At 43.4% G+C, this 10,691-nt stretch overlaps 1 long non-coding RNA gene across 1 annotated transcript; it reads left to right on the forward strand.

Annotated features, from left to right (window-relative positions):
* Positions 1–7,352: 7,352 nt before the first annotated feature.
* LOC142784440 (uncharacterized) lies at positions 7,353–10,416 on the forward strand. The gene is made up of 3 exons (XR_012888632.1): positions 7,353–7,601; positions 8,921–9,006; positions 9,371–10,416. It is a non-coding gene; the product is annotated as an uncharacterized LOC142784440 (long non-coding RNA).
* Positions 10,417–10,691: the final 275 nt, after the last annotated feature.

The following is a 10,691-nucleotide window of genomic DNA, read 5'->3' on the forward strand; positions in this document are numbered from 1 at the left end:
ATAAGAAAATTAAAAAAAAAAATTACATTTCTTGAAATAGAAATTGTAATGATGAAACTTGTCACATACAAAGAACTGTTTATTTGCTTTTAATTTAGGTAAAAGGTGATTTTTAATTGGATCACCACATGGTGCATATTGCGACTCAATACGGACAAAAATGACAATTCTGAGAAATGAGTGATCTTTTCTCGTAGAGGTTAACAGCTTAATATGTCTAAAAATAATTTTTCATCAAAATATCTTTTCTGTGAAGTAAGTAGTCACAGCTCAGATATTCATACAAAGAGCAGTATATCGCAATGAGAAAATGCAAACATAACACACTTTGGCTAAATTCGTGCAGACGTATGTGGCCGAAATATTGTATTAATAATGCCGAGTTTCAAACACCTTACATAAGCCCCGTTACTTAACATGTACTAAACTTGGTATAAAAAAAAGAAGCGGTACTTGTAAAATATTCTTTTTCACAAACAAGACTCAAACAACATTCTGAAGAGTTTGAAAGGCAACCACGTGACCAAAAACTTTTTTCTCCGTAATATTCAAACAGTTCACTGTTTCCAGTGCACTAAATGAGCACGATTTTTTTTTTTCAAACACATTTGCCATAGCCGCAAAATCGGCTGGGAAATTTTGAATAAAGTGACTCAGTTACCTTCACTCAATGACCACTGCATACTGCTAAATTAGGACGATTTGTTTCAATCATGCTGGCAGGCTGAGAAAGCATAACTTCTTCCCGATGCAGCGTAGGCTGTCCAGTGGCTGTGCGTGTTGTGCTCCCAGATAGAGATGCTGCCCAGTCTTACATTTTGGCTGCAGCACATGCTTCGATACTGAGCAGTATGTATAACATTAAAGTGTTTTTTTTTTTTGTGGCCCCGCCACGGTGGTCTAGTGGCTAAGGTACTCGGCTGCTGACCCGCAGGTCGCGGGATCAAATCCCGGCTCTGGCGGCTGCATTTCCGATGGAGGCGGAAATGTTGTAGGCCCGTGTACTCAGATTTGGGTGCACGTTAAAGAACCCCAGGTGGTCAAAATTTCCGGTGCCCTCCACTACGGCGTCTCTCATAATCATATGGTGGTTTTGGGACGTTAAACCCCACAAATCAATCAAAGTGTTTTGTGCAACAAAAAACTAATACTACGCTTTACGTAGTGAAAATACCTTTAACATCTGAAGTACTTAGCGAAGTTAAACGCCAAAGCGAGCCGACGGCAATAAAACTCTGAATAACAAGAATATTTTGAAAGTTACACATGATGGAAACAATTTGAATAAAATGTGCTCAAACGTTAGCAGTTATGTTCAAACAAGCGTTTGCGCTGTTCAAGTAGGCAATGATGAATTTGTTAATCGAGCGAGTGAATGTGTGCTGACTTTCATTTAGACGTGATTTCCTGAATCGATGATGTCGCAAGTTTCAACTCTGTCTGTACAATTTTGTTGTGTATTTGTTTTTTTTGGTAGCCCCAGCATTTCATCTGATGTTTATATTCATAAAGGCTCTTTGCCTATCACTAAGGCGAATTTCGCACTATGTTTGAGATATTTGCTTCAAATTTCAAGTGCTCGCAACATGTATTCTTAGTCTTTGTGTTGCTTGTTTTAACTGTGTACAATGTGACACCACTCCTGTAATAATCCCATCACGGGATTGACAGTATTCTGAATAAAATAAATTCAACCACACACACAGACGAAAGTTCTGTTCAAACAAAAGTCCAGCTTCAGTGCTTGATCCGCTACGCAGGCACGGCTGTCGGCAGTGTCACGCTACGTTGCGGGTGAACGAAAATACCGGTGAAGACAAATTTAACAAAATTGAATGTATTAGCAAGTAGGCAAACTTCGCGAGGCAAACCTAACGCGAAGCAATATGCTGTGTTGTCACCCGATGCATCAACTCGAGTTATCACGGCAGTGTTACCACACAAAACAAAAAAAGAACCGAAAAGAACGACATGGACTCCACGCCCTTGTTTTCCATTTACGGTCTTTTTGTGCAATAAGAAAAAAAAAAAGTAAGCGAACTACCAACATGCCCAAGCATATGCGTCTTAGATACAGTTGATGCTTAGAGCTAAGAGGCGCCGTCCCCACACATGTATTAATTAGTAAACTAAAATTGATGTGCATAACGAGCGGGCCCCGTTAGAAAAGGCTGCCAACAAAGGGCACCGCAAAAATCTGTTCAATTTCTTCGCTGAACCTCAGCGGCGCACGCTCACTCTGTTTTGTACTCCAAACGATCTTGCCCACATTCACACTTCACCATCATCCCCGTGAAACAGTTCGAACAAATATTCTTGCTAAGTAAACAAATGCTGATTTGTCATCAACTAGTTGAAAACAAAATTGTTTGAAGACGTTATTCTCGTGCTCACGCAGTTAACAAAGCGCTGAACGGAACAACGTGAGAGCGGTACTCACTATTTCACTTTGAGTGCTCCACAATATGAATCCACAGGTCCAGTCTTCAGGATGGTGCACCTTCGCAATAATCAGCACTGACAGAACACACTGGTGGAGCACAGAGCGCAGGCACATTTCAAACTAAACACCGACTAATAAACCCTACCGATCAAGAAGCCACGCGCACCACACGCACACACACGGGAGGGTTTTTCGCCAGCGCACGCAGTGACATGTAAGACGATGTCGACCCCTTTCCCGCGCTGTGCGCCCGGCGCGCAGCAATACCGGGCAGCCAAGGTTGTCTAGGCGACGACACTTAATGGCGCCTTGTGGCGCTCTCAGACCGGCTAGATGCGGTTTAACGCTAGCTCCGGCCCTCTGCTGATAGCGTGGGCACTGTTTATTTTTCTACTTTTTTTTGCGGCAGTGATTTGTTACGTCATACAAGTTCTTTAACAGTGCATCTGAATCGCAGTGAACATTGTGACGGTGCAGTGCGGCCAGCACGAGCTACTAGTCAGAAGGCGCATTTGTAACATTCAGCAGCAATATTTAGCGCACCTTCACCGACCTAATGTAGTGAATTTCAGTAAAAAAAGCCAAGCTGATGCTTTTTGCTTAGCTCTATGGGTCTTTAGGGACTGCACATTCAAGGTCACCTAGGCGATATTTTATCAGCACTTTCATTTCGGTAAAGACATTGCAACATTGCATGCATCCGCCGTCACACTATTCGATGAGAACATATTGCCACGTGCGTACTGCTAGGAAGACGAAGATGACAGCGCATGTGCGCATCTGCACGTTTTTATGCAGCAAGCAATAACAAGAAAGAAGAGGAACGCTCTGGCGCGCAGTAAATAAAAATACTGACCTGCTGCTACTTTCTCAACCTGTTAATTACTACTTCTGTCTTCACGTTGCGGCAGTACATTTGTACTTACCTTGCAGTCCTTGGAACAAGACCACGGCTGAAAATATTTCATCAATGTTGTTTTCTCCTTACCTACAAAGTCAAGGCTTTGACCGAAGCACGTCTGTTGAGGAAGTTATATAAAAAAGGGGGATCCACAGCAAAAAAAAAAAAACGGAGAGAGAGAGAGAAAACTAGAGAATGCGTTTCGGCTCCCCTGAGGAGAGCTTTGTTCGTAATTTAGTCAACAAAGCTCCCGTCATTGTGAGCAAGGCTGCGTCAAGGTCACCCAAAATGTAATTATTCTGCATTTTTCTTATGGTCGGTGTCCTCTTCCTAATTTCCATGAGGCACTTTTATGGACACATGAAGAAGAACATTCGCTACAGTAATTAACTAAAACGTGCCTGCTAAAAAGACATGACGTCAATGTTCGTTTTTAAGGGACCTGATGGCCTGCTGACATGGTGGTTATGGCTAAACAGCTGTGCTGTTGTTGTTTTTTTTTTGTTTTTTTTGCAGGTGACGAACATTTTATCTCCAGCTTTAAAAGCTTCGATCTTATGGGGGAGGGGGGGAGTGTTCTATGCATGGCTTCGCCAATGTGCGCAACATTACCTTGTTCAGGCAAATCAGTGCACTTTGTGAGTGTTGACTTATCACGCAAATGACAGAGATGAAAGAAACAGGTACAGGAGAATTGGCCCTTATTGTATTGAACAAGTGGCGCTCCTATTGTATCTTCCATCTTTTAGTAGTTTGCGTGCTTTATCGATGAAAGCTGCGTTTCGGTCAGATTACTTCCTGCTTCGATTCATTACTAAACTCGCAAGCAGATAGTAGGAGCCTTGCTGGTATCAAGATGGTTAATGTATACTAACAGTATAAGCAAAACGGCCCTAAAATGTCGTGCATTTGTAGCCTTGTATAGGCACGTGTGCTCAGATTTGGGTGCACGTTAAAGAACCCCAGGTGGTCGAAATTTCCGGCGCCCTCCACTACAGCGTCTCTCATGATCGTATGGTGGTTTTGGGACGTTAAACCCTGCATATCAATCATTTGTAGCCTTGTTCATTACACCCCAAATATAAGTGTGTAAATGGGGTGTTTTGAGGGTTTTTCATTAATGTACACCTCAAGTTTTAAATATTGGGTGTAAAAAGGGTGTTAATATGGGTGCTTTTTATGCGTACACCCGTTTTAAACCTTTTGGAGTGTAAAAGTTTTTAGAGTGTATACACCGAAAGTTGGAAAAGAGAACTTGATACGGAATGCGACGGCTTCGATTACCCGTTTACACGCGTTCGTGCCCACTCGCGCCTATGAACTCCACGACCCTTGGTCCGCTTCCTTTGTTTTCGAGTTGGCACCCACGTGGCGGGAAGAGTAAATAGAGTAAACAATCTGTACGATTGGGACACCCACTTGTTGAATGAGTGTTCATGCAACTCTACAGTTATTCGCCCATTGCGCACCATTGTGAGTGTCACATATATATACAGTTAGCGAACTGGCTCATCACTCTCGGGAAAGTAAGCAGACGACTACCCTTGTTATTTACGTTATTGTACGTGTGATACCACGTTGCTCGCGTTACCATTTTCGTTAAAAAGTTAGCAACGTTTCTCGTATATGTGGTGGCAGAAACTTCTAAGGATGTCTAATAATTGCTCTGGTGTGGGGTGCTCAACATCTACAAAAAACTCGCCCGCAACATGGTTTTACTCACTTACTGCAAGGTCTTATGAGAATTAAAGAGTGACGGGAACAATCAATCGCCGCCATGCGTCGGGGCGGATGAGCCACTCCGACATTGCGCGAGTTTGTGCTCAAGTTTTCGTTTTGCCGTTTCGGTGCTCGTGTGATGCGCTCGATAATGTTGGCACTATAATAAACAACGAAAGTTATCGTATAGCCTACGCATGTGTTGGTTCGGTTCGACCTCCATGCAAGGGCACTTCGCTCAAACGTTCTGCATGTATTGCCTACAGAAACAGCAATGCGGCAACAATTATTGAAGATAAAATTCGGGTGCAGTACTTAACACGGAATGAGGAGAGAAGAACAACACAGGCGCACACTCGCTACCTTCAATAAACTTTCAGTTGCGAATGTGCGCTGTGTTGTTGTTCTCTCTTCCAGTACGTGTTGTTCCCCAATGAACCGCTACCAACTAGCCCAAATACACAGTAAAAATTTTTGCACCCAAAAGAGTGTAAAAAGGGTGCTTTTACGAGAAAGTACCCTTTGCAACACCCTTTAACACCCATAAATGGTCGATTGAAAAAAAAGCACCCCTTTGTTTGGGTGCTTGCCTCGATAGCACCCTAAAATAGGCTCTAAGGGTGCTTTTGTGCCTTAGAAGGGTGTAGGTGCCGATTCATCAGATGGAATATGCAGCATAAGAAGAACACATAATTATAATATTTGGGATTTTACGTCTCAAAAACCTCGATATGATTATGAGGGCCGTCGTAGTGGAAAGCTGCAGAGATTTTCACCATTTGGTGTTCTTTAATGAGCGCTCATATCGCACAGTGCAAAGGCTTCTACCTTTTCGCCTCCACCTTAATTCGACTGCCACGGCCGGCATCGAACCTGCGACCTTCGGATTGGCGGCCGAGCAGCGCAGCTACTGCACGAATATGTGGACCTTGCGTTAAATGACGGCCTAATTGACTTAGAATGTGTGAAGGTGCTCTGCGAATACAGCAGAATGTCAGCAGAAGCAAATCGCGTTTCATCTATAATGGCAATTAACTGAAATCCGTATTACGAAAGCTTTCCTTAGCGTTGGTTATAAGCTGCATGTTTGCTATGGATTATATACACACAAATAATGTTCGCCCGAGTATGGGTGTGTGTGCGTGTAAGCGCGATTGTGTGTACACCCGTGCATGTGTGCGTGCGCGTGTATGTGCGAGTCCGTGCTTGTGTTAAGCGTGCCTGCGCACATGTGTACGCCCATACATGCGTGCGTTTACGGTCGCGTGTGTGTGTGTGGCCGCTTGTGTGTATACGTGTATGTGTGTGCGCCTGTGAATAAGTATGCGTGTGTATCAGCCCGTGCGCCCTCGAATTTCGTGTGTGTGTGTGTGTGTGCGGGGGGGGGGGGAGGCACTGCTTCTTATTGTTTAAGGTCCCACACCTGTTGAGACTGGGAGTCTATATGGGAGGTGGCTTAAGGAATGGCGGTGGTCAACGCACTGTACACTGTACACGTTCAGTACATGGAAAACAGCTGCACATTTTCGTACCTGATCGTTGCTTACGAACTTGCTGTGGTAGCTGATTAGGTCCGCTGAGGTGCTTCTACGCCCGAAAACGTGGGTTATGACCAATTCCCACGGAAAGCTGTCACTGCACTTATGCACAACCATCGTTTATATTAACAACGTTTAACAAGAACGTGCCGTGCCTTTGCTACAGGTGCTTAGCTAGCTCATTGGGTAACCATATGGAATTATGTGCTGATCATGTGGTCAGCAAAAAGTTTGTTATAACAACCTCGGCACGTTTCGTGGTGCGTGACAAGCCTTCTAAACATCCGCGACTGTGGATTAATTTGTTCCAGCTTCGACTACGCATTCAGTGTTTGCGGCACCATACGCGGAAGTGCTAGACACAGACAATGCAAAAAGAAATTCCTCTGGAAAAAGGTGTAGCGATGCTCTCCCGCTAATGCCACCGAGGACGAAATAATTATTGTTTCTGGCCATTCCATGGTGCACTTTGTTTTCCGCAAGTTTTGCTTCACTATTTTTCGCCCACTGCAATCGCATTCCGTCAAAATACTCAAAGAACCCGAGGCTGGTAAATAACCTACGTCGCTGTGAGACTGGCTGGAAGGAGAGTTGCCATTTACAAGGAGTCATTCGGTGTCGAACGGCCGTCCGCCGTACGCGCCATACCGTTTGCCTTTCGGCGCCGTCCTGGCGGGTTTCCCGCTCCGCCCCCCCCCCCCCCGCTCACCCCGGCCAGCGTTGTTCCCACAACGGCAGCGTAGATAAGCGAATAGTTGCATCACCGAACACCTGCGTCGACAGCTGCGGCGCCGCCGCTCCTTCTCTCTCTCAACGTCGCTCCCTCTGTCTCATCGTCTTTCAAATGCGTTGCGTTGGTCTGGGGTCTTGGTCGCTGTGTGTGTTCTAGCGAACAGGCGCATATTCAATGGTGGTCACGCAAGACACCGTGTTCGAAGTGACGCTCGGATTAAGGAATATTCATGGAGTGGCGGACACGGACAACGTGGGCCTGTTAACGGTGAGTGTACTGTTTTCGTAGGTAGTAATCATACAGCGCTAGCTGGGCGCCTGCAGCAGCTCTGCCGAAGTAGGCTGCCAGCCATTTACAACAGCATGCGTTCGCGGGCCTGTTGCAGATGCCCGATTAAACGTGTGACTTAACAAGTTCACACTGCTATGCGCGATGTTGTGTAAGTGCCTGCATCCCTCATACAGTGAGTAATGTGATCACTTAACAAGAGCGGGATTAGTTGCTGATCGCACATTGTCTCTACACTGCACAAAGTGATTGATATTGTTTTAAGATGTGCTTTGGGCTACATCGTAATAACATTTCTATTAATACTCAAATGTGCAACGTGCTTCTGTAGGTGTAAGCGTAAAAAAGAAAGAAAAAGCAAAAATTATGTACTGAGGCGCACTGTACGAAATGGCCTTTTTTTTTTTGCCTAAAGACGGTATAGTTTGAGGTGCTGATATGCCGCGATGCTCCCAGCACGTGCGCCTCGGTCTTTTAAGCTATTTAGGACAAGTGCCACCAGCAACAGGGAAAGATCTAGCAGACTTGCAAAGGCGCGTTGTTGTGGCCATCGCCGTGCGTTGTTTTCCCTCGTTTCTGTTTGCTGTTTTCGCGCTTCGCTTTCATCTGCGATAATGTTCGGCGTTATAACAGAATCGAGAGAGTATACGTGACTGTTGGACCTATGTGTGGTTGTTCTAGCATAAGCCATGGCTGCTGCAACGTAGTCGGCGTCCGCGCGCGTTGGTGTCGTTCGAGCGCTCTTACTTGCGTGATTGTGTTTAACTGAGTATTTAGGCACGGGTTGCGTTTGTAAATCCCGTAGTCAATAATCGCTAATAGCGTGCCTCTGATTGCCATCAGAGGATGGGCTTGGTTGTCGAAATATGCCAGACGCTTTTTCTGAAAGTAAGCTTTGAAATTTTTTTTTTTAAAGAAGTACTTTCATACTTGCATGGCAGTGCCTATTGCAGACCCGCAACTCTTTAAAAACTGGACGAGCTATCACATCTTTTATCAAATTACAATGAATTAAGATGATTGAATTATAGATGACGAATTTCTGTGCTAGATTAGGTGCACAAAAAACACATGTTCGCAGCCCTACGTCTAGAAAGCAGGCAAATAGGAAGCACAGCGTCAAATTTGGATTAGATTCCATTGACGGAGCGTCTTGTGAGAGTAGAAAGAACGAGAAAATTGTTCATTTTTGATGCCCTTATAGGGGCAGTCAGAATTGCACTGATTGGTGACTTGTAACAATTCCTCAGATTGTTAGAGGCGTGATTAAAGTAAATCTTTTACTTTTTTTTTTGCAGACCTCTTCGCTAGTGCCACGCCGAAGATCATTTGTTCTCATGTAAAAGAGAAAGCAGAGATGTCTTCACTGTTTGTACATGAAGAGGTAAGTTTCTTGTGCATTTTGATTAATGTTACATGTTCTGAACGTTGTACTTTAGGAATTGTTTTTCACACTGGCTCACTACCCTAGAAGGAATTTGATTCTTAGGTGAGTTCAGGCTTTCGTAAGTGCCATTTTTGAGCTGTAGTCTTACACTTCACCTCATTTCGGGAATTTGCTGTATGCTGGAAAACTCTTATCTTTATCATACGAAATTATTGGAATGTATGGGTTGTATACTTCGAGTTCAGTGTAATGTCAATTACACGCCATTTCGAAGGATACACACTACACATTCTTTATATATGGTGCTGCCAGAACAGCACGAACATCCTTTTATGAGAAGTCATATTTGCTCTTATTACAGGATGAGAGGGTGCCGCTGACATCCTGAGTAGTCTACCCCCCGGCCCCAGCCTAGAGCAAGCCTACTTCCTGAACCTCCACATGGATAACCGAAAAATCTTTCGTGTCAGTAATGACGAAGAAGGAGTGACAGCACTGATGAGTTGATTTTTTTTATTTTCAACATTGTCTACGGCCGCAAGGCCTTTAACAACCACCGTGATTGAGCGGCTTTTTCTCGGCGTGAGTTGGGAGTTTATCAAAGAAGTTGTTCAGACAGTACGACGCTGAAAATTTTAGTGTCACAATGCCTCAACAACTTTTTCTAGTGTGGTCATGGTAGATGAACAAACATTGTTATTTGTGTAAGTTATTTCGCTTAGATATAGCTGGACCATTCCATGCCAAACGTCCCAGCCACTTTGGCGACCATCTGAATTGTATTTGAAAAAAAAAAGTGCTGACTTACTGCGTTGAAAACAGTGAACTGCTAGAATATTTCAGCGAGAAAAAAAGTTTTGTTCATGTGGCTGGCTTATAACTTCCTGGCATAATGCCGTCTGTGTGCTGTTTGTGGAAATTTTTGTTTTAAAACTACCGCTTATTTTTTCTAAAGCAAATTCGGTCTACCTGTTAAGTAAATGTACTTCTGTAAGGTATTTGAAGCTCAATAATAATAGTGCAATTTTTTCGCCACATTTGCTTCCAAAAATAAAGCCAAAATGTGTTATGTTTGCATTTTTTTTGTAATATTGCGCTTTGTATGAATATCTGAGCAGTGAATACTTACTCCACAGAAGGTATATTTTGAGGAAAAAATATCTTTAGACCTCTCAAGCTGCTGAAATATACGAGAAAATATCACGAATTTCACAAAATTGTGATTTTTGTCCGTATTGAGATGCAATTTGCTCCATGTTGTGATATAATGAAAACTCATCATTATACCTAAATTGTAAGAAAATGAAATTCTTTCTGTAATAAAAATCTTATCGCAAAAATCGCAAAAAGGACAGGAAAGAGCGCTGTCAACTGACTTTTATTGAAGGTGCTACGAGCGTTTTTATACTGAGCACAACACCAGGGCTCATCTGCAACAACACATGTGTGACTATGACAAAATAATTTTAACCGAGAAAAGAATACTCTTTTTCGGAAAAGATAAGTGAAGGTGTACTGATGCATTGATCCTTGGCCTTCCTGATAAAGAGTTCTAAAATCTCTCATTTTTCTGCTTGCTTTTTTTTCAAAAACCGTGTTTTATGAAACCTAGGACTACACTTACATTCTTTACGGTGTCTGGCCATGAGACTACTATAGCCCTTCTTAACATTTAAAGCATG

This window comes from Rhipicephalus microplus, unplaced genomic scaffold (assembly GCF_043290135.1).
Source record: "Rhipicephalus microplus isolate Deutch F79 unplaced genomic scaffold, USDA_Rmic scaffold_14, whole genome shotgun sequence".
Lineage (NCBI taxonomy): Eukaryota > Metazoa > Arthropoda > Arachnida > Ixodida > Ixodidae > Rhipicephalus > Rhipicephalus microplus.